At 34.4% G+C, this 25,518-nt stretch overlaps 1 long non-coding RNA gene across 1 annotated transcript in view; it reads left to right on the top strand.

The window, feature by feature from the left end:
* The first annotated feature begins 24,238 nt into the window (after positions 1-24,238).
* Positions 24,239-25,518, top strand: part of LOC308631112 — a 70,612-nt gene continuing 69,332 nt past the window's right edge. Inside the window, exons 1-2 of the long non-coding RNA XR_014018110.1 lie at positions 24,239-24,292; positions 25,301-25,325. This is a non-coding gene — a long non-coding RNA (uncharacterized lncRNA). The remainder of the gene's footprint in view (positions 24,293-25,300; positions 25,326-25,518) is intronic.

Raw genomic sequence — 25,518 nt, 5'->3', positions numbered from 1 at the left:
CACTCATGCTTTCTGTAACCACGAAACTATTCCTTTTTATCATTCTTGTTACCACAATTTTTATAGAAATTTGAAAAATTACACAAACTTTTAACAAGATTCAGATACCACCACTGCCTACAATATAAGCATTAAACTCTATGCTTTTTATCATCATCATAATAAAATAAATTTGACAAGCTTTGAAAAATATTGTCTTCAGTAACCTAAGGTATAAAAATATTCTGAAAAAAAAATGATCAAACTTCAAAATCAAGAAAGTGACCAATTCACCTTTCAAGGCAATAAAGAAAATAACTGTGATGATTAGAAAGTAAATAGCACAACAGCCAGATGGTTGACAAACCTTCAGCCTTAGGGCCCTTACCTGGCACGGATCGCACCTAATGGTGGTTGTCAGGGGAGAGCAGCTACTCTTTACAGGAGTCACAGGTTTTGTTGTTTGTCATGCATTAATAAAAGAAGTGAAATTTATTAAATACTGTTGTAATTATGTAACAATCCTGTACAAGATGAAGTCAAAGAGGGAATGGTGTCTTTTACATCAAGCAACCCTTGAATGTGGTTATGATGAAAGCTAAGTATCAGGCACTTTTTCCATAGCCATGGATTATAGAAAAAAGTTCATCATAGAAACACAGAGATATATATCTACATATGAATATAAGTATATATATCCTCTATAAATTTCATGTACAGATACATATATATGTGTGTGTGTATATATATATATATATATATATATATATATATATATATATATATACATATAAGCATAGATACAGAAATAAATACAAAACTGGAAAATGCTGTATTAACATATAGTTGATATAGAGATGAGACATATACTTAGCTCTAAACATATATATATATATGTATTATATCACAAAAAACAGAAAAATGTTCTTTTGCATTTCAACTTTAATCTAAATATCAAGAAATTCTACCTAATTAAATTAGTAGGATTTTATTTTAAATATCTTTCCATTCACTATTCTTTCTGAAAATTGTTTTTCAAGGTTAAGCAATTACACAGAGATGCTATTTGTAAATTATTGTTTTAGAAAGAAGCGAACATGGTTTGTATGAACCCAGATTCAATTCACACTCTCAACACTTATATAAATTAACCAGCCATCATATATAAAATAAAAATGGTAGACAAAATGAATAATTTCTTCTTCAATTAAAAATATCACTACTACACATACATTGTATTTCCAAATTATCATTAAAATCACTACTTATGTGTATTCATACACATATGTTGTATTTCCAAATTATCATTTAATAAATTTGTATTGTTCTGTGTCCTGTGTTTGGAAGATTTTTATAAGAGTTGTCAATGGCCAGGAGCCATGATACACATCTATCTTAGCGCAGGAGACTGAGACAGGAGGATCTCAAGTTCAAAGCTAGCCTCAGCAATGGCCAGGCGCTAAGTAACTCAGTGAGTTCCTGTCTCTAATATAATAAAAAAAATTAGGCTGGTCATGTGGCTCAGTGACTGAGAGGCCCTGAGTTCAATCCCTGGCACCCACCACCCCCCCCAACCAAAAAGAAAAAAAGAGTTGTCAATGTTGGAATTTCTTAAATAAAACTAATTTAATGTTTTTTTTTTTTTTTTTTTTTTTTAAATAGGGAGGGGGGATAGTAGAGGATAGGAAAGGCAACAGAATACAACAGACACTAGTATGGCAATATGTAAAAATGTGGATGTGTAAGGGATGTAATTCTGCAATCTATATAGGGGGTAAAAATGGGAGTTCATAATCCACTTGAATCAAATGTATGAAATATAATATGTCAGGAACTATGTAATGTTTTGAACAACTAATAATAAATAAATAAGTAAGTAAATATGTTTCAGAAAAGGAGGACTATTGCTGAAAATTCAAGATAATTTTCTATATTATGATGAGAAAATTTGTTTTGCATCACAGATCCTCTAATAAATCTATCAAATTCTTTCATCCCCACTATAGAGTCATTTTAGTTCCTCACACCTTCCAAGTTCGCTTCTACGTTTGAAAACATCTACAGCCCAGAGAGGCTTTTTTAAAATTTTTTTTCATTTAAAGTTTTTTAAAAATAGATTTATAGGTGCATATTAACTGCACAGCATATTGGGTTTCATTGTGGCATATTCATACACGCATATAACATAATTTGGTAATTCCTTTATCCTTCTCCCTTCCCTCCTCCTGCTTCCTTTCCTCTATCCTAATGGTCTCTTTTCTACTTTTATATGAGATTTTTTTTTTTTACTCCCTCTCTAGCTTCCACATCTGAGAGAAAACATACCATACTTATTTTTATGTTGTTGGCTTATTTCACTCAACATGATGCTCTCCAGTTCCACCCATTTTCCTGCAAAGCACATAATTTAATTCTGCTTTATGGCAGAATAAAAAACTCTATATAAACTCTGTATATACACATTTTCTTTATCTTTTCTTTCCCTGACAGACACTAGACTGATTTCATAACTTGGCTATTGTGAATTGTGCTGAGATAAATGTGTGTGTGTCCCTAAATATGGTATAATTTTAATTCTTTTGGATAAATTCTTTGAAGTGATAAAGCTGGATCATAAGGTCGTTCTACTCTTGTTTTTTTTTTTTTTTTTTTTTTTTTTTTTTTTGTGTGTGTGTGTGTGTGTGTGTTGTTCAGTTTTTTTGAGGAAACTCCATGCTGATTTCCATACTGGCCATACTAATTTACATTCCCACCAACAATCACAGGAAAAAAAATCAATGCCTTTATCCATCAGGGAAATGCAAATAAAAACTACATGAGGTTTCATCTCATTCCAGTCAAGATGACAATAACCAAGAATACCAATAACAATAAATGCCGACAGAATAGTTTTCTGATTTTACAACCCAAAGACAACCTCTTCCATCCTGATGTTTACTAACTCACTTTTGAATCTTATTTTGCTCTCAGAATTCTTCAGTATCTGAAAAGAACTTTTTCCTATGTTTAAAATTCACCATGGGTCTCTTCCCCTCTATACCTAAGTGGTCCTGAATGTAAACACTAGCTGCATGTAGCCATTTAAATTTAAATTAAATGAAATTAAGCCTAATAGTTCCTTCGTCTTATTAGTCATATTAAATGAAAATTTAAGTCTCTCCTGCCCTGTATACAAATATGTATGAGAGTAATTAGATAGTACAGACTATTTCTTTCCTTTGAGAATTTCTAAAGGATAGGTTTGCTCTATCAAGTAAGCTTCAAGAGTTAGAGATTCTTGGTGACTTCTTCAGTGTCATATGTCAAGGGCCTAGAAGTGTCCTAGGTGCACAGTAAGTAACAAATCAGTATTTGTTGAATAGATTTCTAAGTAAAAGCTATCATATTTCAGCTCCCTACATAAAATGAAACTGAACTACTTTGAAGATGTGCAAACAGCAAAAGAGCACAGACCTATAAATGTATAAAAGTTATTTCATATTCTAGACAAACCTTTAAATTTTAGAGAACTCAATCACTTGTTCCTTTGTCCACTTTCACCTTCTTTTCTTTCCTCAAATAGACACATGTATGGAAAGAGTGCATGAGTATTTCTATTTTATACTTCCTAAAAGATATAAGAAGATGTAACATCCTTAAAAATAGAGAAAGCAGTTATGAAGAAAAATCAATTCATGATAAAGAGTAATTACATGTAAATGAAAAACATGATTGGTAAATGCAAGTCCTTGATTGAAGCAGTAAACAGTAGACTGATTAGTACAGAAAACTCTACGACTAAAGTAGAACACACTGCTTAGGACTCAAAAAGGAAAAAAAAAAGCTGAAAATTTGTATACAAGTGAAGATCACATCTAAGAGATTCTATTTATATAAAAAAAGGAAACAGATATATGAGACTGTAGCCACAGGTGATTAATTATAATACTAATAACCACAGAAGGAAGTCATCTAGTTATCTTAATTTGAAGGAAGATCCAAATCTTCAGATAAAAATTAAATGAAGATAAACAAGGAAAATATTGCATTTCAAAGAAAGAGATAAAACAATACACACACACACACACACACACACACACACACACACACACACACTTTGGATACCTGGTATTAAACCCAGGAGTGCTTAACCATTGAGCAACATCACCAGTCCATTTTATATTTTATTTTGAGACAAGATCCTGCTAAGTTGATCAGAGCCTTGCTAAGCTGCTGAAGGTAGCTTTCAACTTGCAATCCATCTGCCTTTTTCTGAGAGATAAAACAATTCTACTGTCTGTTAACATATACAAAATGTCTTATACAAATTTATACAAAGAAATTTAAGACTCTTCTGCCATAATAAATAATTGAACAAATTAAACAATGTCTATTCTTTCCAGTGGGAAGAATATTAAAGGGAGGGGTGATGGTAATAATTATGGAAAAGGGATTCTATATTCACCAAGTTGTATTCATTTACAATTGCTAATATCACCTTACAAACTTAGGTGACCTTTGGTCTCCACCCAATCTGAGTGTTCCAGACTGAATTGTCCATTCTATTGAGGAAACCAAGAAGAATAAAAAATGAATGGCAATAGCATAGATTCTACTCTAATAAGAGTAATAATAAATTATGAATGGATATATATTGGGCCATGTCTCTGAATTCTAGTTGTTCACAGAGTGTAAAAACAATTATTAAGATCCTTGATCGTTTTTCAAAATCAGCTTGCTAAGATACTTTTGTAACTTTCATTGATATTTCTTTGCACTCAACTTGCATATAAGGTTGGGAATCATATATAAAGAACCTGTCACTTATCATAGTCAATGGGTTGTGGATGGAGTTTCAAATATTTAAGGTAAGAGCTTATACTCCCTTATCATTGTCATAATATTCTAATTTCATTCATCAGCATAACTGTGTAGGAAGATCAATTGTTTGATATGGAGATTGATTGGGTAATCATGAAAGAGAAAGGAAGGTAAACCAAAAACCAATCAACAAACACAACAGAGACTTCCATACCTTCTTCTTCAGCACTTAAGGAAAATGAATTATCTTCCTACAGAAATAGCCCAGAAGTAAAGTGATCCTGCCTTTCTCCTTCCTTCCCTTCTTTCCTTCCTTTCTGGTTTCTGGGGATAGAACCCTGGACTTTGCACATATTAGACCAGTGCTTTACCACTGAGCTTTAGCCCCAGTCTGAAGAGATAAATTTATGGTTGAACAATTGTATTACAAATATAAGACCTTTCTATCTCGACATTACCATTAGTTTCAGGCTGGTTCTTCTTTCACTACTAAACTCCCTGCCACACCTTCAGGTTTTATTTGCTGACTGTATAGAATTCAAACATTCATTGTACAAAGAGAGACTGTATCTCCCTGTATGCATCCATTTTTGTAAGTCTGGAAAACTTTTCTAGAAATATACCTCTCGACTTCCTCCTTCATCTAATTGATTGGAATAGTGTCCCTTAACAAAGGTTAAAGTAATCACTGGTGGAGGGGGTGGTATTGCCAGAATGGAGTTCAACTAATGAAAATTTATTTTTGAGCTGGAAATAGAGTCACTTTAGGATGGTTGCCTCTAAAATTTTGTGGTTTAATAAAGAAAGAAAGGGTAAGCCAGTGTTGAATAGTCAACTAATTGTGCTGCTATACTACTCAAACCCTAAAACTCATTTAGAAAATACATGACATCTGTAGCAAAGAGCTGCAAAGACGAATGGAATGTCCTGAAAATCTATTGTGTTATTGCAGGGTGACTGCTGGTTCATTCTCATCTTTGCCAGTTGGGTGTTGATAAACAATAGCTGGGCTGTAGCTATTTTGGCCTTCTCTGAGTGTAGCAGCATATGGCAACACCACAGGCCAAGGAGGACAGGAAATTGCTATTTATAGCCTCAAGCAGAAAGACAGGTAACAATGCCAGGAATCAGTAGGTCTCTGGAGCTGTGGTAGCCTCCATTTCTCTGACAGATGGCATCACACAGGGCAAAGTCAACCTATTGGATCTGAGAGGCTTTGCACTAGTTAGGGTCCTAGATGAATAGTCTGTTGTGAAGATAAAATGGATGGGTGGTTTAGAGAATATATTTTATTAACTAATTTAATTCAGCAAAATAATTGCCAAACTGTTTTATATAGGATGAAGGTTTTTCTTTAAACTGTAATATAAAAAACTGACTAAAATAATTTGTGTGTATATATGTATGTGTGTTTATATATGTGCATGTGTGTTTACATATATATATTTGAATGAATACATGTATCTCTTATATGAGTCAAGAAGCAATGCAAGGTCTTGAAGTCCTTCAGAGTGTCGTCTGGTCTGTATACTCCACAGAAGTCCTCTAGCTTTAGGTCTGTTAACTAACATGCTCCAGTGTATTAAATGGTAATTCTTGGATGACTTTCATGAGCATATTTGACAGGAATATCCTTATCATTTTGTATATATAGTACAAAGGAAAAATATACTGCTTATTTAAAGACATTATAAGGATTTCTATTTCAGTTACTGTTTTTTTTTTAATTTTGCCAAAATAATTTTGAAACAATATTTAATTAAATTTAGCAACATGATATAAAATAAAAGGTGTTACTAACTTAGACAACAAAAGATTAAATTTTTGGAAAGTTTCCTCAACTTCCAAAGCAAATTTAAGTAATCTTACACCTATCTCCCAATGTAAGGATAACATTAAAGCTTATGTTTCAAGATGTGATTGCATTTTCTTGCCTAATAGCTAACAATAATAAAAGAATAATTATGAAGTTCAAAATGCTTTGGATTTTTAGTCTCTCTATTTTTTCTATGTCTTATGCAAAACAATAAGATAGATGCTATTTTTGACCCTTTATTCAGAGTCTTTATGCAGTTTGCAATATTATCATGAATATAAGAAATTACTTGGGAATAATTTACATTGCTAATTACTACAATGAGAAGAAAACATTAGATGATTATTTTGGGTCCTTTATCTATGTTACAATAAAAGACACTTAAAAGAGAAGAAATTATAGAAATATACAGAAAAAAATATAATACTATTCAGTTTAAAAGCACTAAATAGAAGTCATTTGGCAAAAAGATCACTCAATCAACAGGCTTTATCACTATGAGTTTATTATAAGTGGAAAAATATTAAAAATGCATCAAGAAGAATATTTAAGAGTAATAAAAACAGAAAATTATCTAATGTGACACAAATAATCTTCATATGATACAGAATTAAAATATGCACATTGTATTGTATTTACTAGTACAACAATTTAGGTGTCTTATATAACAAAAATACCTTGAACTGCTCTCTCTCAGGAATAAAAACAACTAAGAATATTGTAAAAAGTAAATTAAATGCTATAAATGATTATTCAGGCCATTTATTATGTTAGTTGCATACAAACTTACTTTACATTTTAGAAGAATGAAAAAATATTAAACATTAATACTTGCTAGACTATTTTTTAAATAGTCATGATCATTTTTAAAAAATCATTTATCATAAACTGGCTACCATGAACTTTTCAACTACAAAATAATTGTTCAAATGTGATAAAATTGAGTTGTGATATATAAGCAAGAAAGAGGTAGGAAAATCTTGCTAATTCATGAATGTTTATAAAAATGTGGTGCAGGTAATTATATTTACCTATGGGGTTTCATATTAACAAGATGGCATTAGAAAAAATTTCAAGCATTCTCAACATATTTTAAATTTAATGATGAGCCAACACCTATTAATTAAATGTTGCATATTCAGAACTAACATTTAAATGCAAGAACAGTATAATTTGTGGTACACAAATGATTAAAGCTTCAGCTATGCAATTCATTTACTCACTCCCTTTACTTGGAGGGGCACAAATAGTGCTCATGGAAGAAAGACATTCTGAAACCCCAGAATAATCTTCTTATAAACATGAATGTCAGGTCAGATCTTTGGGAAATAGAAAGATCAGATAGACAGATAGACATACAGACAGATAGATACATAGATAGAAGATAGATATCAGATGAACACAAGCTAAGGGCTGCTTATGGCAGATAGGATTACTTATTGCAAACATAGCTGGCATCTAAGGTTTATGGAGAATGGCTCCCTGCAAAATGACAGGCACATTATGTAAATGTCTAAATATAAAGTGGAAATGTTTCATGACCTACATGATTCCTTCAGATGAACAAGACAACTATTCATCTCTCTTAAAAACTTCAACCTGGTCCTAATGTGAACAGAAATAACACGGGAAATGACCTAAAAATCCCTGGACTTCTCTCTGCCTCTTGAAAGTTATTCTCACCAGGTATTATAGTGGTTTTGTTGGAGACAATCCATGCTGTAATTCAGGGTTTCTGACTTTTCCCCTTTTGCAGCTCTGTGACAAGAAAGAGCCTTAGAATTCTCTGTCCTTAGGTGACAGTAAATGCTAGCATGAAAAAGACATATATCTTAATACTATTCTTCCAAAAGGATACATGTTCACTTCCTTTTCATTAGTAATAATTAATCACATTGCTCCTCTGAATAATAGAAATAATGAAAAAAGTATTCATTGGATAGGCATCTATTTCCCAGCCACAAATCAAACTATAGAAAAGAATCACAATAACTTGCATATTGCTGGCTGTTTATAGTCTTAATAAATGTGGGTGCAGCATGATACTACACACATAAATGAAAATGTATGTAGAAAGAAAAAACAAAATCAAACATATTAGAATTCTTCAGTCTACAATACAATACATTGCAGCCTAACATATAATAAATTGATGGAAAGTTAATGGTTGCACAAGGGTTTTGAATAACATCTTACATATAAATAAATATATGCAAATTGTGTTATATCTAGCAAATCTTGCCAAATGGTCATGACATATTTCTTTTTTTTTTTTTTTTTTTTTTTTGCATTACAATTCTTTTTTTTTTTTTTTTTTTTTTTTTTTTTTTTTTTTTATTGGTTGTTCAAAACATTACACAGCTCTTGACATAGCATATTTCTTACATAAGCTTTGAGTGAGTTATGAACTCCCATATTTACCCCCAACGCAGATTTCAAAATCATATCATTTAAATATCCCCATTTTTACAAAATGCCATATTAGTAACTGTTGTATTCTGCTACCTTTCCTGTCCTATACTATCCCCCCTCCCCTCCCCTCCCCTCCCATCCTCTCTATCTACCCCATCCACTGTAGTTTATTTCTCTCCTTATTAATTTTCCCATTCCCCTCACAGCCTCTTATATGTATTTTTGTATAACAATGCGGCTCTCCCTCCATTTCCATGTAATTCCCATTTTCTTTCCCTTTCCCTCCCCCTTCATGTCTCTGTTTATTGCTAGTCTTTTCTTCCTGCTCTTCCTCCCTTCTCTAATCTTAATTGCTCTCATTATATCAAGGAAGTCATTTTGTATTTGTTTTTTAAGGATTGGCTAGCTTCACTAAGCATAATCTGCTCTAGTGCCATCCATTTCCCTGAAAATTCTATGATTTTGTCATTTTTTATTGCTGCATAGTACTCCATTGTGTATAGATGCCACATTTTTTTAATCCATTCATCTATTGAAGGGCATCTGGGTTGGTTCCACAGTCTAGCTATTGTGAATTGTGCTGCTATGAACATCGATGTGGCAGTGTCCCTGTAGCATGCTCTTTTAAGGTCTTCAGGGAATAGTCCGAGAAGGGCAATAGCAGGGTCAAATGGTGGTTCCATTCCCAGCTTTCCCAGGAATCTCCATACTGCTTTCCAAAGTGGCCTAACCAATTTGCAGTCCCACCAGCAATGTACAAGAGTACCCTTTTCCCCACATCCTCTCCAGCATTTGTTGTTGTTTGACTTCATAATGGCTGCCAATCTTGCTGGAGTGAGATGGTATCTTAGTGTGGTTTTGATTTGCATTTCTCTGACTGCTAGAGATGGTGAGCATTTTTTCATGTACTTGTTGATTGATTGTATGTCCTCCTCTGAGAAGTGTCTGTTTAGGTCCTTGGCCCATTTGTTGATTGGGTGATTTGTTATCTTGCTGTCTAATTTTTTGAGTTCTTTATATACTCTGGATATTAGGGCTCTATCTGAAGTGTGAGGAGTAAAAATTTGTTCCCAGGATGTAGGCTCCCTATTTACCTCTCTTATTGTTTCTCTTGCTGAGAAAAAACTTTTTAGTTTCAGTAAGTCCCAATTGTTGATTCTTGTTATTAACTCTTGTGCTATGGGTGTCCTATTAAGGAATTTGGGGCCTGACCCTACAATATGTAGATCGGAGCCAACTTTTTCTTCTATCAGACGCAGAGTCTCTGTTTTGATATCAAGGTCTTTGATCCATTTTGAGTTAATTTTTGTACATGGTGAGAGGAGAGGGTTTAGTTTCATTTTGTTGCATATGGATTTCCAGTTTTCCCAACACCATTTGTTGAAGATGCTATCCTTCCTCCATTGCTTGCTTTTAGCCCCTTTATCAAATATTAGGTAGTTGTAACTTTGTGGGTTAGTCTCTGTGTCCTCTATTCTGTACCATTGGTCCACCCGCCGGTTTTGGTACCAGTACCATGCTGTTTTTGTTACTATTGCTCTGTAATATAATTTGAAGTCTGGTATTGCAATACCGCCTGATTCACTCTTCCTGCTTAGTATTGCTTTTGCTATTCTGGGTCTTTTATTTTTCCATATGAATTTCATGATTGCTTTATCTATTTCTACAAGAAGTGCCATTGGGATTTTGATTGGCATTGCATTAAACCTATAGAGAACTTTTGGTAATATTGCCATTTTGATGATGTTAGTTCTGCCTATCCATGAACAGGGTATATTTTTCCATCTTCTAAGATCCTCTTCTATTTCTTTCTTTAGGGTTCTGTAGTTTTCATTGTATAGGTCTTTCACCTCTCTTGTTAGGTTGATTCCCAAGTATTTTATTGTTTTTGAGGATATTGTGAATGGGGTGTTTTTCCTCATTTCCGTTTCAGAAGTTTTGTCGCTGATATACAGAAATGCCTTTGATTTATGTGTGTTGATTTTATATCCTGCCACTTTGCTGAATTCATTTATTAGTTCTAGTAGTTTTTTTGTAGACCCTTTTGGGTCTTCTAGGTATAGAATCATGTCATCTGCAAATAGTGATAATTTAAGTTCTTCTTTTCCAATTTTTATGCCTTTAATTTCTTTCGTCTGTCTAATTGCTCTGGCCAGTGTTTCTAGAACTATGTTGAACAGAAGTGGTGAGAGCGGGCATCCTTGTCTTGTTCCAGATTTTAGAGGGAATGCCTTCAATTTTTCTCCATTCAGAATGATGCTAGCCTGAGGCTTAGCATAAATAGCTTTTACAATGTTGAGGTAAGTTCCCGTTATCCCTATTTTTTCTAATGTTTTGAACATAAAGGGATGCTGTACTTTGTCAAATGCCTTTTCTGCATCTATTGAGATGATCATATGGTTCTTATCTTTAAGTCTATTTATATGGTGGATAACATTTATTGATTTCCGTATATTGAACCATCCTTGCATCCCAGGGATGAATCCTACTTGATCATGGTGCACTATTTTTTTAATGTGTCTTTGTATCCGATTTGCCATTATTTTATTGAGGATTTTTGCATCTAGGTTCATCAGAGATATTGGTCTGTAGTTTTCTTTCTTTGAGGTGTCTTTGTCTGGTTTCGGAATCAGGGTGATGTTTGCCTCATAGAATGAGTTTGGAAGAGCTCCCTCTTTTTCTATTTCCTGGAATAACTTGAAAAGTATTGGTATTAATTCTTCTTTAAAGGTTTTGTAAAACTCCGCTGTATACCCATCCGGTCCTGGGCTTTTCTTGGTTGGTAGTCTTTTGATGGCTTCTTCAATTTCATCCATTGATATTGGTCTGTTCAAATTGTGTGTATCTTCCTGACTCAGTTTGGGCAAATCATATGTCTTAAGAAATTTATCGATGTCCTCACTATCCTCAATTTTATAGGAATATAGGTTTTCAAAATAATTTCTAATTATCTTCTGTATTTCTGTAGCATCTGTTGTGATATTGCCTTTTTCATCCCGTATGTTAGTGATTTGAGTTCTCTCTCTTCTTCTCTTCGTTAGCATGGCTAAGGGTCTGTCAATCTTATTTATTTTTTCGAAGAACCAACTTTTAGTTTTGTTAATTTTTTCAATAGTTTCTTTTGTTTCAATTTCATTGATTTCTGCTCTGATTTTAATTATTTCTTGCCTTTTGCTGCATTTGTTGTTGTTTTGTTCTTCCTTTTCTAGGGCTTTGAGATGAAGTGTGAGTTCATTTATTTGTTGGTTTTTTTTTTTTTCTGAGGAATGACCTCCAGGAGATGAATTTCCCTCTTAAAACTGCTTTCATTGTGTCCCATAGATTTCGATAAGTTGTATCTGTGTTTTCATTTATCTCTAGGAATTTCTTGATTTCCTCCTTTATGTCTTCTGTAACCCATTGATCATTAAGTAACATATTGTTCATTTTCCATGTGATATAGGATTTTCCCTTCCTTCTTTTATCATTAATTACCAGTTTCATTCCACTATGGTCAGATAAAGTGCATGGTATTATCTCCACACCTTTATATTTACTAAGGGTTGCCCTATGGCATAATATATGGTCTATTTTTGAGAAGGATCCATGTGCTGCTGAGAAAAACGTATATACACTAGAAGATGGTTGATATATTCTATATATGTCAGTTAAGTCTAGGTTATTAATTGTGATATTGAGTTCTATAGTTTCTTTATTCAACTTTTGTTTGGAGGATCTGTCCAATGGTGAGAGAGGTGTGTTGAAGTCACCCATAATTATTGTGTTGTGGTCTATTTGATTCTTGAACTTGAGGAGAATTTGTTTTATGAACGTCGCAGCACCATTATTTGGTGCATAAATATTGATAATTGTTATATCTTGTTGGTGAATGGTTCCTTTTAACAGTATATAATGTCCTTCCTTATCCCTTTGGATTGATTTAGTCTTGAAGTCGATTTTATTCGATATGAGGATGGCCACGCCTGCTTGCTTGCGAGGACTGTGTGCATGATATATTTTTTCCCAACCTTTCACCTTCAGCCTGTGTACGTCTTTTCCAGTCAGATGTGTCTCCTGGAGGCAGCATATTGTTGGATTTGTTTTTTTAATCCATGTTACCAGCCTATGTCGCTTTATTGGAGAGTTTAAACCATTAACATTTAGAGTTACTATTGATGTATATTTTGTACTTCCAGCCATGTTTGATTGTTTATCTCTTTTTTTTTTTTTATAGTTTAGTTTGTTTCTCCATGGTTAGCTTTCCCCCCACCATCTGTCCTTATTGAGGTACTTCCCATTGTTGGCTTTGGTTATTGTTATTCACTTCTTCCTCGTGTAGTGTTTTGTTCAAGATGCTTTGCAATGCTGGTTTTCTGGCTACAAATTCTTTTAGCTTTTGTTTATCATGAAAGATTTTTATTTCGTTGTCGTACCTGAAGCTTAATTTTGCTGGATACAGAATTCTTGGTTGGCATCCATTGTCTTTCAGTGTTTGAAATATGTTGTTCCAGGATCTTCTCGCTTTCAGCGTCTGTGATGAAAAATCCGTTGTTAATCTTATTTGTTTACCCCTGAATGTAATCTGTCTCTTTTCTCTTGCAGCTTTTAATATTTTCTCTTTGTTCTGTATATTTGATATCTTCATAACAATGTGTCTTGGCGTTGGTCTACTGTGATTTTGTGTGCTCGGTGTCCTGTATGCATCTTCAATTTGTATATCTGTTTCCTTTTTTATTTCTGGAAAGTTTTCTGTAATTATTTCTTTTAGCAGGTTACTCATTCCCTTGGTTTGACTCTCTATCCCTTCCTCTATCCCAATCACTCTTAAATTTGGTTTTTTTATGTTGTCCCATACCTCTTGGATGTTTCTCTCGTGGTTTTTAACCGTCCTATCAATGTTGGCTAGACTCTTTTCAAGATGATATATTTTGTCTTCATTATCTGAAGTTCTGGCTTCTACTTGCTCCATTCTATTAGTGATACTCTCATTTGAGTTTTTAATTTGGTTTATAGTTTCCTTCACTTCTAAGATTATCGTTTGATTCTTTTTTATAATCTCTATCTCCTGATACAGATGCTTAACTTCTTCTTTTATCTGTTTATGTAATACATTCTCAATGTGTTCTTTCGCTGCTTGAATTTGCTGTCTCATATCCTCTTTAAGGTTCCATTCCATCTGTCTAAGGTGTTCCTTGAGCTCTTTGTATGACCATTTTTCTGATGACTCTAGGTCCTCCTGAATATTTAGGCTATCCTGCATTGTTTGTACTCCTTTTCTTCCTTGCCTTTTGAAGCTGCTCATATTGCTTCTTGTTCTGTTTGACTGTTGAGCTAGTGTTTACTCCTATAAATTTATTTGATGCTTGGGATGAAAGGTATTAGAAGGGAAGAGAGGAGGTCACTAAAGAGAATGAGAGTAAGCAGGTAGAATTCAAGGAAGGGGGAATAAGAAAATTGAAAAGAAATGTAAAGACAGAGGAAAAGAAGGAAAGAGAGAAAAGGATAGAGAATTAAAGAGAATTTAAGGACAAATAATAGTAATAGAAATGAGAGATGAAGTTTAAAAATGGAATAAAATAAGATAAGATAAAATGGATTAAAAATATCATTTAAAAAAAGACAGTAACAATAAAAAAAATAATACTAATAATAAAAAAATTAATAAAAAAAATAAAAAAAAATAAAATAAAATAAATTAAGATAAAATAAAATTAAATTAAAAAAAATTAACAAGAAAAAGAAAAAAAAAAAAAAAAAAAAAAAAAAAAAGAAGAAAAAAAAAAATTTATAAATGCAGCCCTAGAGTGCGATTAACTGTTCTTCCAGTAGATGGCGCTGTGGCCACCGGGCCAAGATCCTCCTCTCAGTGGTCGGGATTCAATTTCTGTGCAGCAGATCTTCCACCCGGACTGGGCGGGTCTCCACTCCTGCTGTTCGCCCTGTGGGCGGGGCCTGTTGCCTAGCCCGGCGGGGGTCGTTTGTGGCTCTGGGCTGGCAGTTTGGATGTGGTCGTCTGGAGCCCTGTACCGCCAGAGGGGGTTCAGAGATCTGGGCCTGCTGGAGCCGGATAGGCAGTGCCCTCTCCCCCACTCACTGCAGCATGTGGGCAGCGGCCGCCTGTCTGCGGCTGGTGTCAATTTACAGAGCTGGACGGGCTCGGGCTCAGGCAGGCAGCGCCCGTCCCCACTGTCGCTGCAACGTGTGGGCAGTGGGCGTTTGGCGGCAGCTGACGACCACTCACAGAGCCCTATGGGCGGGGGCCCAGGCAGGCAGTGCCCGCTCTTAAACTGGCTGCAACGTGTGAGCAGCTGTTGGCGGAGGTTCACAGAGCCGCCAGCGCGGGTCCAGTCAGGCCGCGCCCGCTCCCACAATCACTGCAACGTATGGGCAGCGGCAGGGGCCGGTTCACCGAGCCGCCGGCGTGTGTCCGGGCGGGTAGCGCTCGCTCCCAAGGTCGCTGCAACCAGCGGCTGGGGCCGGTTCAACGAGCCGCAGCGTGGGACCAGGCAGGTAGCGCCAGCTCCCTAGGTCGCTGCAACCAGCAGCCGTGCCGTTTCCCAGAGCCACCGGCTTGGTTCCAGGCAGGGAGCTCCCGCTCCCAAGGTCGCTGCAACCAGCGGCCAAGGCCAGTTCACCGAGCCACCGGGATGCGTCCAGGCAGGTAGCGCCCGCCCCCAAGGTCGCTGCAGCCAGCGGCTGGGGCCGGTTCCCAGAACCGCCGGCGTGGGACTAGGCAGACAGCGCCCGCTTCTCTGTTTACCGCAACGTGTGGACTGCCGCCATTTGGCGGCAGCCGGCGGGACTGTGTCCCAGCTCTGCGTTGCCGAGGTTCAGGCGTCTGGGACCCGCTGCCACCTCCAATTAAACTTACTAGTTCCAGGCAGGTCTCCTTTCAGCTGAATTTTGCTAGAGGTTTCTCAGTAGGACGCCTGTGGGTCGACATATTTCTTTTAATGTGTTTCTATGGACTGGGTATCTGGCTTAGTTGGTAGAGTGCTTGCCTCACATTATAAGACACTGGGTTCAATCCCCAGCACACACACACACACACACACACACACACACACACACAAATCCTTAATATGTTTCTAAAAGCAATAATTTCAGGTTATGTTCTTAGGTAACAATGAAAATAGAACAATATCTAAAATTTTTAACATTATTTTATGAAATTCACATATGAAATGTTATAAAAATCTCAGAACAAATACATGAGCTTTGAGTAATATATTCATTTCCCACAATAATAACTGAAGCCAGAGTAGCTGACTGATTTCCTTTAAGTGATTGATGTGTTTTGAATCAGGGTTCCTCACAAGTGAGCAAAAGACTTGGTTGCCAGATTGGTACAACTGGGAGCTGGTAGACCATTAGAAGGATATGCATTGTGTGGTTTCTATGGTCATTGGGGACATTCCTTCCAAAGGAAATGCAGAATCCCCTCTCTCACCCCTGTACCTCTCCCACTTCTTCCTGGCTTATACTTAAGTGGTTTGATCTTGTCATACAGTCCTGGATAATGCGCTGGCCTCATTATTGGCCCAAAGAAAAAGGGCCACTTGAACTTAAAATGAAAACTCCAGAACCATGAGCCCAAATAACCATGTTCTCTTTACAGGCAGATTGCCTCTGGTGTTTCATTACCATGACAGAAAGCTGTCTAATACAAAGACAGAATTGATCTCCTCCTGTTTAACTCCATCATTTGTTCTTACTCTTACCTACAGAGCCATGTTGCCTAACCTTCACATGTTGGGAGGTTAAAACAAAAATTAGAAAACCATAGACTGGTATTTAATTTGAAATTACTGTGAGCAGAAAGACCATACTCAGAATGTAACATATTAATATTACACATATACTTCCCAACTTGAATTATGCCAGAAATGCTTGCGTGTAAAGTAAAATAAGTAAAAAGTCAAATTTTGACAAGAATCTGAGATACTATTGGCCTGAATTCTTATCAAACTTTACCAGTTATTTCTTATAAGAGTGTAAAATACACTAGCCCAAGTGGAAAATCAGGAATTATGTAGTGACTGATGATATTTTTTATTAATGATGGTCATATTTAAACTCTTGAAAGCATAACTTTCCTTCCAAGTCATGTTTGTTGAAATAGTATTATAGGAATATTTCTCAGGATGCCTAGAGAAATTTACTAAATGATGCCCAAGTTTATCTCACTACATGAAAGTAGGTATTCAAAAGTTATAAAGAAACAACAATTAATAAACTAAGTAAAAGGGCTTTGGGCTCTTTCCTCCCATCCTATATTACTAAGGGAAGAGGAAGGTGAAAGAATACTTGAACCCATTGTAAGTAAGGGAGGAGTTGGAGTTAGTAGCAATGAAAAAACAGACCTGGACTCACTACATCAATGCTGGTCTTCAGAATTACCTGGGATTTAAAATTCTGGTGGTGGTAGTGAGATCATTGAAGTGGATTTCAGATTAATATTTTGAATGTGGTGAATATTATGCAGTTTCAGAAATTAAAATGACATTGTTCATATCTGAATGTGTTAAAAAATTGTGTGGATTATATTCCAAAGGTCTAATTTGTTCAGAGTAGTAAGATATGATAAAAGAAGGAAAAGTTATACTAAGAATAAAGCTTAAAATAATTTCCTTGTTCCTATCAAGTATAGTACATAAAAAACCCAGAAAAAATTATATTTTTTTGGTATACTGTCTAAAAATATACTTTACCAATAGATAGATCAGCACCTCCAAGTTTAAAATACATAACAAAGAAAAAAATGCAAGACATCATACTATGTGATGATTAAATTAGGTTAAAAACCACAGAAATATGGAAATATTTGCCAGATGTTTTAAGGTTTTAAAAAGTTTATCATACAAAAGATCATCAACAAAATTAGATTTTTTTTATCTCTATGTGACATGTGAAAAACAAAAATACCAGTTTTACTATTTGGGTAAAAATTGGGGAATTGTTTTCATTATGTGTATAGATTTACAATCTCTTGTTTTTGTTTTAATAAAAATATGTGACTTTTAGCTAAAAATCAAAAGTGGTTGAGTTTTAGAACAGTTATAGAAAATAGTATTACAAAATAACTGAACATAAACTTACATCACTTTACACTTACTGAAAAACAATGTAAGTATTAAAAGTTACATTGACATTATTTTAAATTGATAGTTCTTAATATTCTTAAAGTTTCTTGATTCCTCATAGAGTATGTATTTGTCAGATATTATTCAAGAAAAATAAGGAAAAAAAACTGATTTAAACTACTACTTGGACAGAACTGTCTATATGATCCCAAAATGTTTTGACATTCTTTGCTTTAGCTCACTCTATGTGAGTGACACTAGGCACTTAGAAATCAGTACAAATGGGGTGAAAAATTATTTACTAAGAATGTCCTGTCCTTGCAAATGAAAAGTATCTATTATAAGAGAACATTTGACTGGTGCAGTTAAAAATCAGCCAAGGATACTTCACTGATATATGGTAGGTATTTTGTGAAGTCAATTATCATAACCCCTTTATACATTCTTGTGGAAAATTAGGCCTAAGATTAATATAAGAAATATATAAATTAATATATAAAATATATAATTATAAAATATCATAAATGGTAGTAAAACTATTTTGTTACAACTATGCATTTTTTATTGAATAGTAAATTCTTTTTTAAAATACTTATTTTTTAGTTGTAGTTGTACACAATACCTTTATTTTATTTATTTGTTTATATGTGGTGCTGAGGATCGAACCCAGGACAAGGAGAGCGCTCTACCACAACTCCAGCCCTGAATAGTAAATTCTTGTACTTAAAAACCGATTCATTATAATATCATCCTCTATGTAGTGCTTGAGGGCATCAAAAAGAAATTAATTTCATAGGTTCATTTCATGACTGGAAGTGATCAGAAACAACTAAATAAAATTAATATGCCACAAAGTCTCATGATTGTTAAGTTATTTGTTTAAATGCAAAGTCTTTGTTTAATATTCTATACATCTTTCACTGGGACAATTTTCCAGGCCAACAAAAAATAACGCTGTTTCATTGGCCAACCCAATTCAATCTGTCAATTTCTTGTACATTTAAAAATATTTATATATAACTTATTTGATTCACATATAAAGTCAACAGTTTTATGCTTTTTACTAAGCTCTCAAAATGTGTTTCACCATCTATATGAGTGTAACCAAATCAACTTAGCTCAGGTATGTAATATACCATTTCTTCAAATTAATATGTAACTACTAATGTTTGTCATGTTTCAAAAATCTTTCTCATTCACATAAGTTAAAATGCAATATTAAAATCACTTTTATCAGGAAGATAAAAGACTTGCCATGATACACCAATTTTATGGCTTTCTTGTTGATATTTCATCAAAAGCTTACATCCTATTTTTTTATTAGATTTTAAATAATATGTCAAATTATTTACTTCTGTGGAAAGCACATCTTTGTGGTCATGAAGTACTATTTTTGCTGACCTTAGGAAACTGAAATTGTTCACCATTTTCCACAAATGGGAAAGTCTTTAGATTGGTTTAGAGAGCATTGTGAAACAGAATGAGAAAGAAAAGATCTTTATTTTAACAATAGAATAAATAAGAAGTTAACATTATTGTGTGCAAAATGGCACCTCAAATATTTTTCTTAAAAGACACTTTAAATACACCAAGGAAAATGATAAAATATAATGTTACTTGTGGTCCCTGTGTTACAAAAGCCACTTTGTGATAGGCTGCTTTCTTGAAAATTCTAGGTGGAGGAGAGAAAAGAATTTCACTTAAAAAATACCTGTGCAAATGAATGTACACTTCAAAGAATGTTGGTCATTCCAGAAATTAGTTCCATGTTACTGGAGTTTAGTATGACAATAGAAGAATGGGTGTGGCAGCCTGAGATAAAGCTTGAGTGAGCATTGTTAAGTATACCTCCATTTTTTAAGTCATCAGCAAATAAACTGAACTTTGATTTGGTTTGCAAATATATTGCAGCATGCTAATTTACAATTTAAAATTTTTCTGTGACTCTTATCAATCCCTTAAGAAGTGACCCTGGGAAAAATGGTCAAACTTAAACTTTCAACACCATTTGGAGAGGTCATTGAATACTCAAAAACTAAAAGCTGACATAGAACAAGTTCTATTTCTGTTGAAACTCATTTTGTATAGCACTCATGTAGCAATAAATAAAACCAGCACTAAAATTTGCAACCGCCTCTGCTAATGTAATCACTAGGTTAGAATCTTCTCTCTGATTATTGCCCTTGTTAGCTTATTTAGTGTACGTTCACATACTGTTTCTTTATGAGGATAGAAATTTTCTGTCACAATCTGTGCTCTGCATTTGGACTTTATTTTCTATCCCTATTTTTTATCTGATTTTTAGAGGCAGGTATGCACACTAATTAGGCTTTATTTTCTGTTACTATTAAAAATTCCTTGCTCTTCCCTCTGTTAAGTGAAATACCTCATTGATATAAGCAAATTGATATTTTTTAAACATTCATGGGCTATTTTGTAAAGTGAGCCAGAACTTGAACTGTATAAATTAATTCCATGTGTCTATATCAGTAGTCTCAAACTGTAATATGTGTCAGTGTAGAATTTCTGGAGGAACTCACAAATTTCCCAAGGCCCACTTTCAGATATTCTGATATACTAGAGAGATGTTTGGTATCAGGAATGTAAAATTTTAGCAAATATTTCAAGTAATTCTATTTCATATCATCATTCTCTGGCTCTACTTTAAGGAATACTAATCTATATGTTATAGAAAATTATGTTTTGGAAAGAAAAATATATAGATTTTGCAATTTTGAGTTTTTGGTTTGGCTTCATTTTTAATAAATTGTAAATCTGATTAATTGTTACATACAAATGAAGAAAATTAATCCTTATAAGAGAATAGATTTTTACATCTAGTAAGATATAAGGTATGAATTAATACCATGGTTGTCTGTGATAAATATTTTTCCACATGGCTTTGAGTAACTATACATATGTATGAATGAATAATGATTATAGAAGTGTGTTTGCACTGAGGGGAAAATTGAAAACAATTAACTTCAATTAGAAGCTGAATTAGAAATTGATTTAGGTAAGAGAATGACAGTTTAGGCTATGTATATTTCTATTGTTTTCATTGCTATTTTGAACTTTTGAAATCCCAGATGGGGATCTAATAACTGCATATTGTCATGGTTGTTATTAGCATTTCTATTTTAGATGACAGTATTTATCATAGGCTTAACTGTGATCACAGAAACATGGATTCACTTTATATTATTGTCCTCTAAAATTAACTGTGTTCATTTTATTAAAATGGCATATAAAGGGATATTTATCTCATAATTGTAGGGGAACAGTAGACAGAGACATTATTTTGAAACAAGAATTGACATGTCTCACAATTTAAGACACCTTTGACTATGTCCTACTGCTCACTCACATCATTAAATGTGATTTTCAGGGGTTTGTATTCATCAGGGTTCAACCAGGAAAACAGACACAGCCTTACATTTTTTTTTTTTTTTAAGAGGCAAAATATCATGCAGTGAATTGGTTACAAGGGTCGTGGAGAAAGTTACAAATCAAGCAGGAGACCATGCTGAGTTTGGGAAGAGCCAACCCACAGTGAAGAACAGAGCGGAGACTGTGTTCCTGATTGCCAGCATCTGTGTGGCCTTGGGAAAGTAATTCCAGGGAATTTGTTCTTAGGGAGCCAGACTTGGTGAGATAGCACCTGAGGTAGAGGAGAAAAGGAAAAAAAAAAAAAATTGGCTAGTTTATAATTGTGCACCATTTGTCTTTGTTGAAGGTAACTGGACAACATCTAATCAAGGAACCAACAACCCTAAGATACAGAGTGAAGGAGGGAGGACAAAGACTGAATGTAAGGACAAAAAGTTTGGGGACATTCATAAGGTTTTAGTAGCTGTATACTTTGCTTCTGAGTAGATGCTTCTGATTCTGCTCAGAAAGCCTTTGTGAAGTATAAGGTTAGAAGTGGTATGAAAGTACAGTTGTTACTTCGTCAGTGACAATAACTTTCTAAGAAATTCAGAAAAATAATTTATGAAATAATCAGTATTTTTCAGGAGCTGCCACACAGAAGTGAGCACAGACCCTTAGCCTTCAGCAATAGAGGTTGAGACTGATTTCAGCTGTGCATAGAAACACATGGATCTCTCTTCCCCTCCGCAGGGGAATAGTGCTCTGGGAGTGGGCATCACCCAATGAGACTGGGCTACACCCTCCTGAAACCCAATTGCTTGCCTCATTTGGGTTGAACTTTCTTGAATGTCTTTCCCCTCAATAAACAGAAGATTTTCAGGTGGCTTGCTCTCTCTTTCCAATGGACCCTTAAGGTCGAGAACCATCCCTGATTCCTGCAAGCAAAGGTATTTCTGTGTGTTGATGCTTCTTTCCCTGTTTTCTTAGTTATTGTGGTTGCCAGATTTTGGGAATCCAGCATAGGTCACCAGCCCAGCTAGCTGGCAATAAGTATTCTTTTCCTTTTATGATACAATGATGAGTAGAAACATTAGATCATGTAAACATAAGCTTAAGTGATCTAGTTCTATTTAAGGTATTTCTGTTCTGTTGCTGAAGGAGAATGAGTCAAGAGAATGACCGTTTCTTTAATGCAGTTTAGAAAAGATAGTGAATGTGCCTGAAGTCTGAAATTAGTATTCCAGTGTCCAAGATGAATTAGGCTGGACACCAACTAAAGTAGTAAGAATAGATTTTATTCAATGCAATAGGGAAGGGAATCCAGTATGCACTGAACTTACCTGCACTGAAACAAAAGGCTGGAGACTCATTAGAGACTGGGGTGTGCCAGGGGAAAGGCATTAAAGCATCCTAAGATAGGTGAGGTCCAAGTTACTAGGCCATCTGGGCTTATTACTGCTGCTTCTGGGAGGAGAAAAAAACTTCTCCTATTTTTAGAACAAGAGTTGGTAGTGTAAGTTATAGCAAAGCGCTGATGGAATTTAGGCTTTATCTTTCCACAGGGCCTGAAAGCAGGAGAGAAAGTTATCTCCTTCAATATTTGCATTTAAAAAAAAATGCTTTTCAAGTCTTCAAGTAATCTTTTTTTTGGGGGGGTAATAGATTTATATCTCAATGAAAAGGGTTTTTTTGTTGTTGTTTGTTTGATTTTAAATAACTGCTTCAAGGGCCTCTATACCTCTCATCAGGTTTCACCTGTAACAAATAATAAGTCTTTTTAAGGCCTGTAATGGATCTGAGGTCATCTTAGAGACCTGTCCTTAATCCTCTAGAATCTCTGCTGGTGTTTGTCCATATTTGTTCTGAGAGCTCTATAGTTCTTACCAGGTGCCTCAATCCCTTTTTTTTTTTTCAGATGTGAATAAGGCTATAATAAACATGGGTTTGTATATATTTTTTTGCATGAGGTAAGGCACCCTTGAAATATGCGAGGACCTTTTCAGCATTGAAGGCATTGAGGGGGGAAATCTGGTATTTGGGAATTTACAGAGGTAATCCAGCTGTTAAGATGGCCGGATACACATGAACTCCCTTACCTGGCCCAAAAATGACCTGCACAGCTCTGGAAATGGAGCTTTAGCAATCTGCCCCCACTCTACCCTGTGTTCAGAAGAACTTTCTATGGAATCCCTTTGATCTATTCCAGTAGAAACATAGCAAATGTGGGCTCCTTTCTTTGTTAGAAGCTGCACCCATCTGGTCAGCTTGGCCCATTGCTTTCTCTACTCTGAAACTATTTTCCTGTATCCTGTGGTTATTTAATAGTGCTATGTTCCTAGCTTTTATTTCTCAGCAGCCCATCCCTCTAAAGGAGAGCTCTTTCTTTCACCCACTCAGGACGTGAGGGAGACTTGGAATACAAAGGCATTTCTTTTGTATATCCATAATTGAAAATAAAAAAAAAAAAACTTAAAAGTAAGGCCTAAAACTACTAGAGGAATGCTTTGTGATAAAGTTCTTGAAATTGATTTGGACAACAATTTTTGTATATGATCACCAAAGCAATAAGCACAAATGGAATTGCATTGAACTGTAAGCAAAAGAAAGTGTATAAAGTACCTGTTACTATGAGAACTATTTGAAGGCCTTCCTTTTTATATGCAGGCCAGACAAAGAAGGCACATTGCCAACAGGTTACATAAGTGAGAGCATGATGCTCACAAGCAGGTGTTCAGGACCTTGAGCACATATGCTGAATTAGGGTGTTTATGACTTTGACTACACACTACAAATAGCCACACAGAAACCTCAGCAAGGAACTCTAACTATAGCCATCTTGGGCCTGCCCTACGTTCATGTTTCTGTGGTTTCGTTCCTCTAGAAATATGTAGATAGATAATTGTATCATTATTTTGATAAAAATCCAGAAATATTTAAAAAATTATAGTGATACAATAGTTGATAAGTATGTTGAAGAACAAATGTATATGTTACAAATACCTCACAATAATCCAAATATGGATTACAAAATGTGGGAATCATCCTTGGCTATAGGAATTATGCATCTGATTTTTCTTCTTTTATTTCCCTAAGGAAATGTAGTGGTTAATACTTTTTTTATTTAAATGGGTTTTAAGAGCATTGTAAATGTTTTAAGAAAAATGAATAACATTTGTTATTGGAATTACCTATTTGTATGTGGAATTACATATTTCTGTTTTACAAAGAAAAAAATAAGATATTTTAATGGTTTTGCTTGCATAAAAAGAAGTTATAACTGTTTTCTACCAACTTACAAATTTTCTTCAAAAAATTGATCTATGGCTGTGGTTGTGGCTTAATAGTGGGGTGACTTTCTAGCATGTGTGAAGCACTGTGTTTGATCTTCAGCACCACACAAACAATAATTAATTAATCACATAAAGGTATAAAAATACAATAAAATCATAAAATTTTTGATCCATTCATTTAAATAGCTTTCAGTCTCTATAAAGTAATAAAAATGGATAAGGTGGCATTTTATTTCATTTCTCATTGATAAAAGTATTTATTTGTTGGTACAATTACACATATATATCTCAGCATGCTAGTTAATAATTAGCTAGTCTATAATGATTTTAAAAAATATTTGTAGATTCTGTGAAGAAATAATGTATCAATTTATAGTGTCAATAGAAAGAAATAGTGTTGCTTTTTAAAAGCTCACAAAATACACAACTGTCTTTTAGCAGTAAAATGCAATAAAGAAAAATTTTTATCATTATATCATAATATTGTAAAATGACATGAAAGAGAATTGTGGAAGTACCCTCTGAAATATATTTGAAGAATTAAAGACAAAGTGATTAATTTAATCAAGTGTTTACTAACAGGAAATCAAAACAGTAAGTGCATGTACTTTTTTATAGTAAGATGACATTTTTGCTTCTTCACATTGCCTCAGAGTAAACAAATTGAAAATCTTGATTTATCATAAAATTTAAATCCCATTCAAATTTTCATTTGGATATATGATATGAAAAATTTTTGTGAGTACAGAAGTGAATGTAAAATGAGCCATAATCGGCATCAGAATTT

This window comes from Spermophilus citellus (genome assembly GCF_964194105.1).
Source record: "Spermophilus citellus genome assembly, chromosome: 11".
Taxonomy (NCBI): domain Eukaryota; kingdom Metazoa; phylum Chordata; class Mammalia; order Rodentia; family Sciuridae; genus Spermophilus; species Spermophilus citellus.
This window is presented reverse-complemented; position numbering and strand designations above follow the sequence as displayed.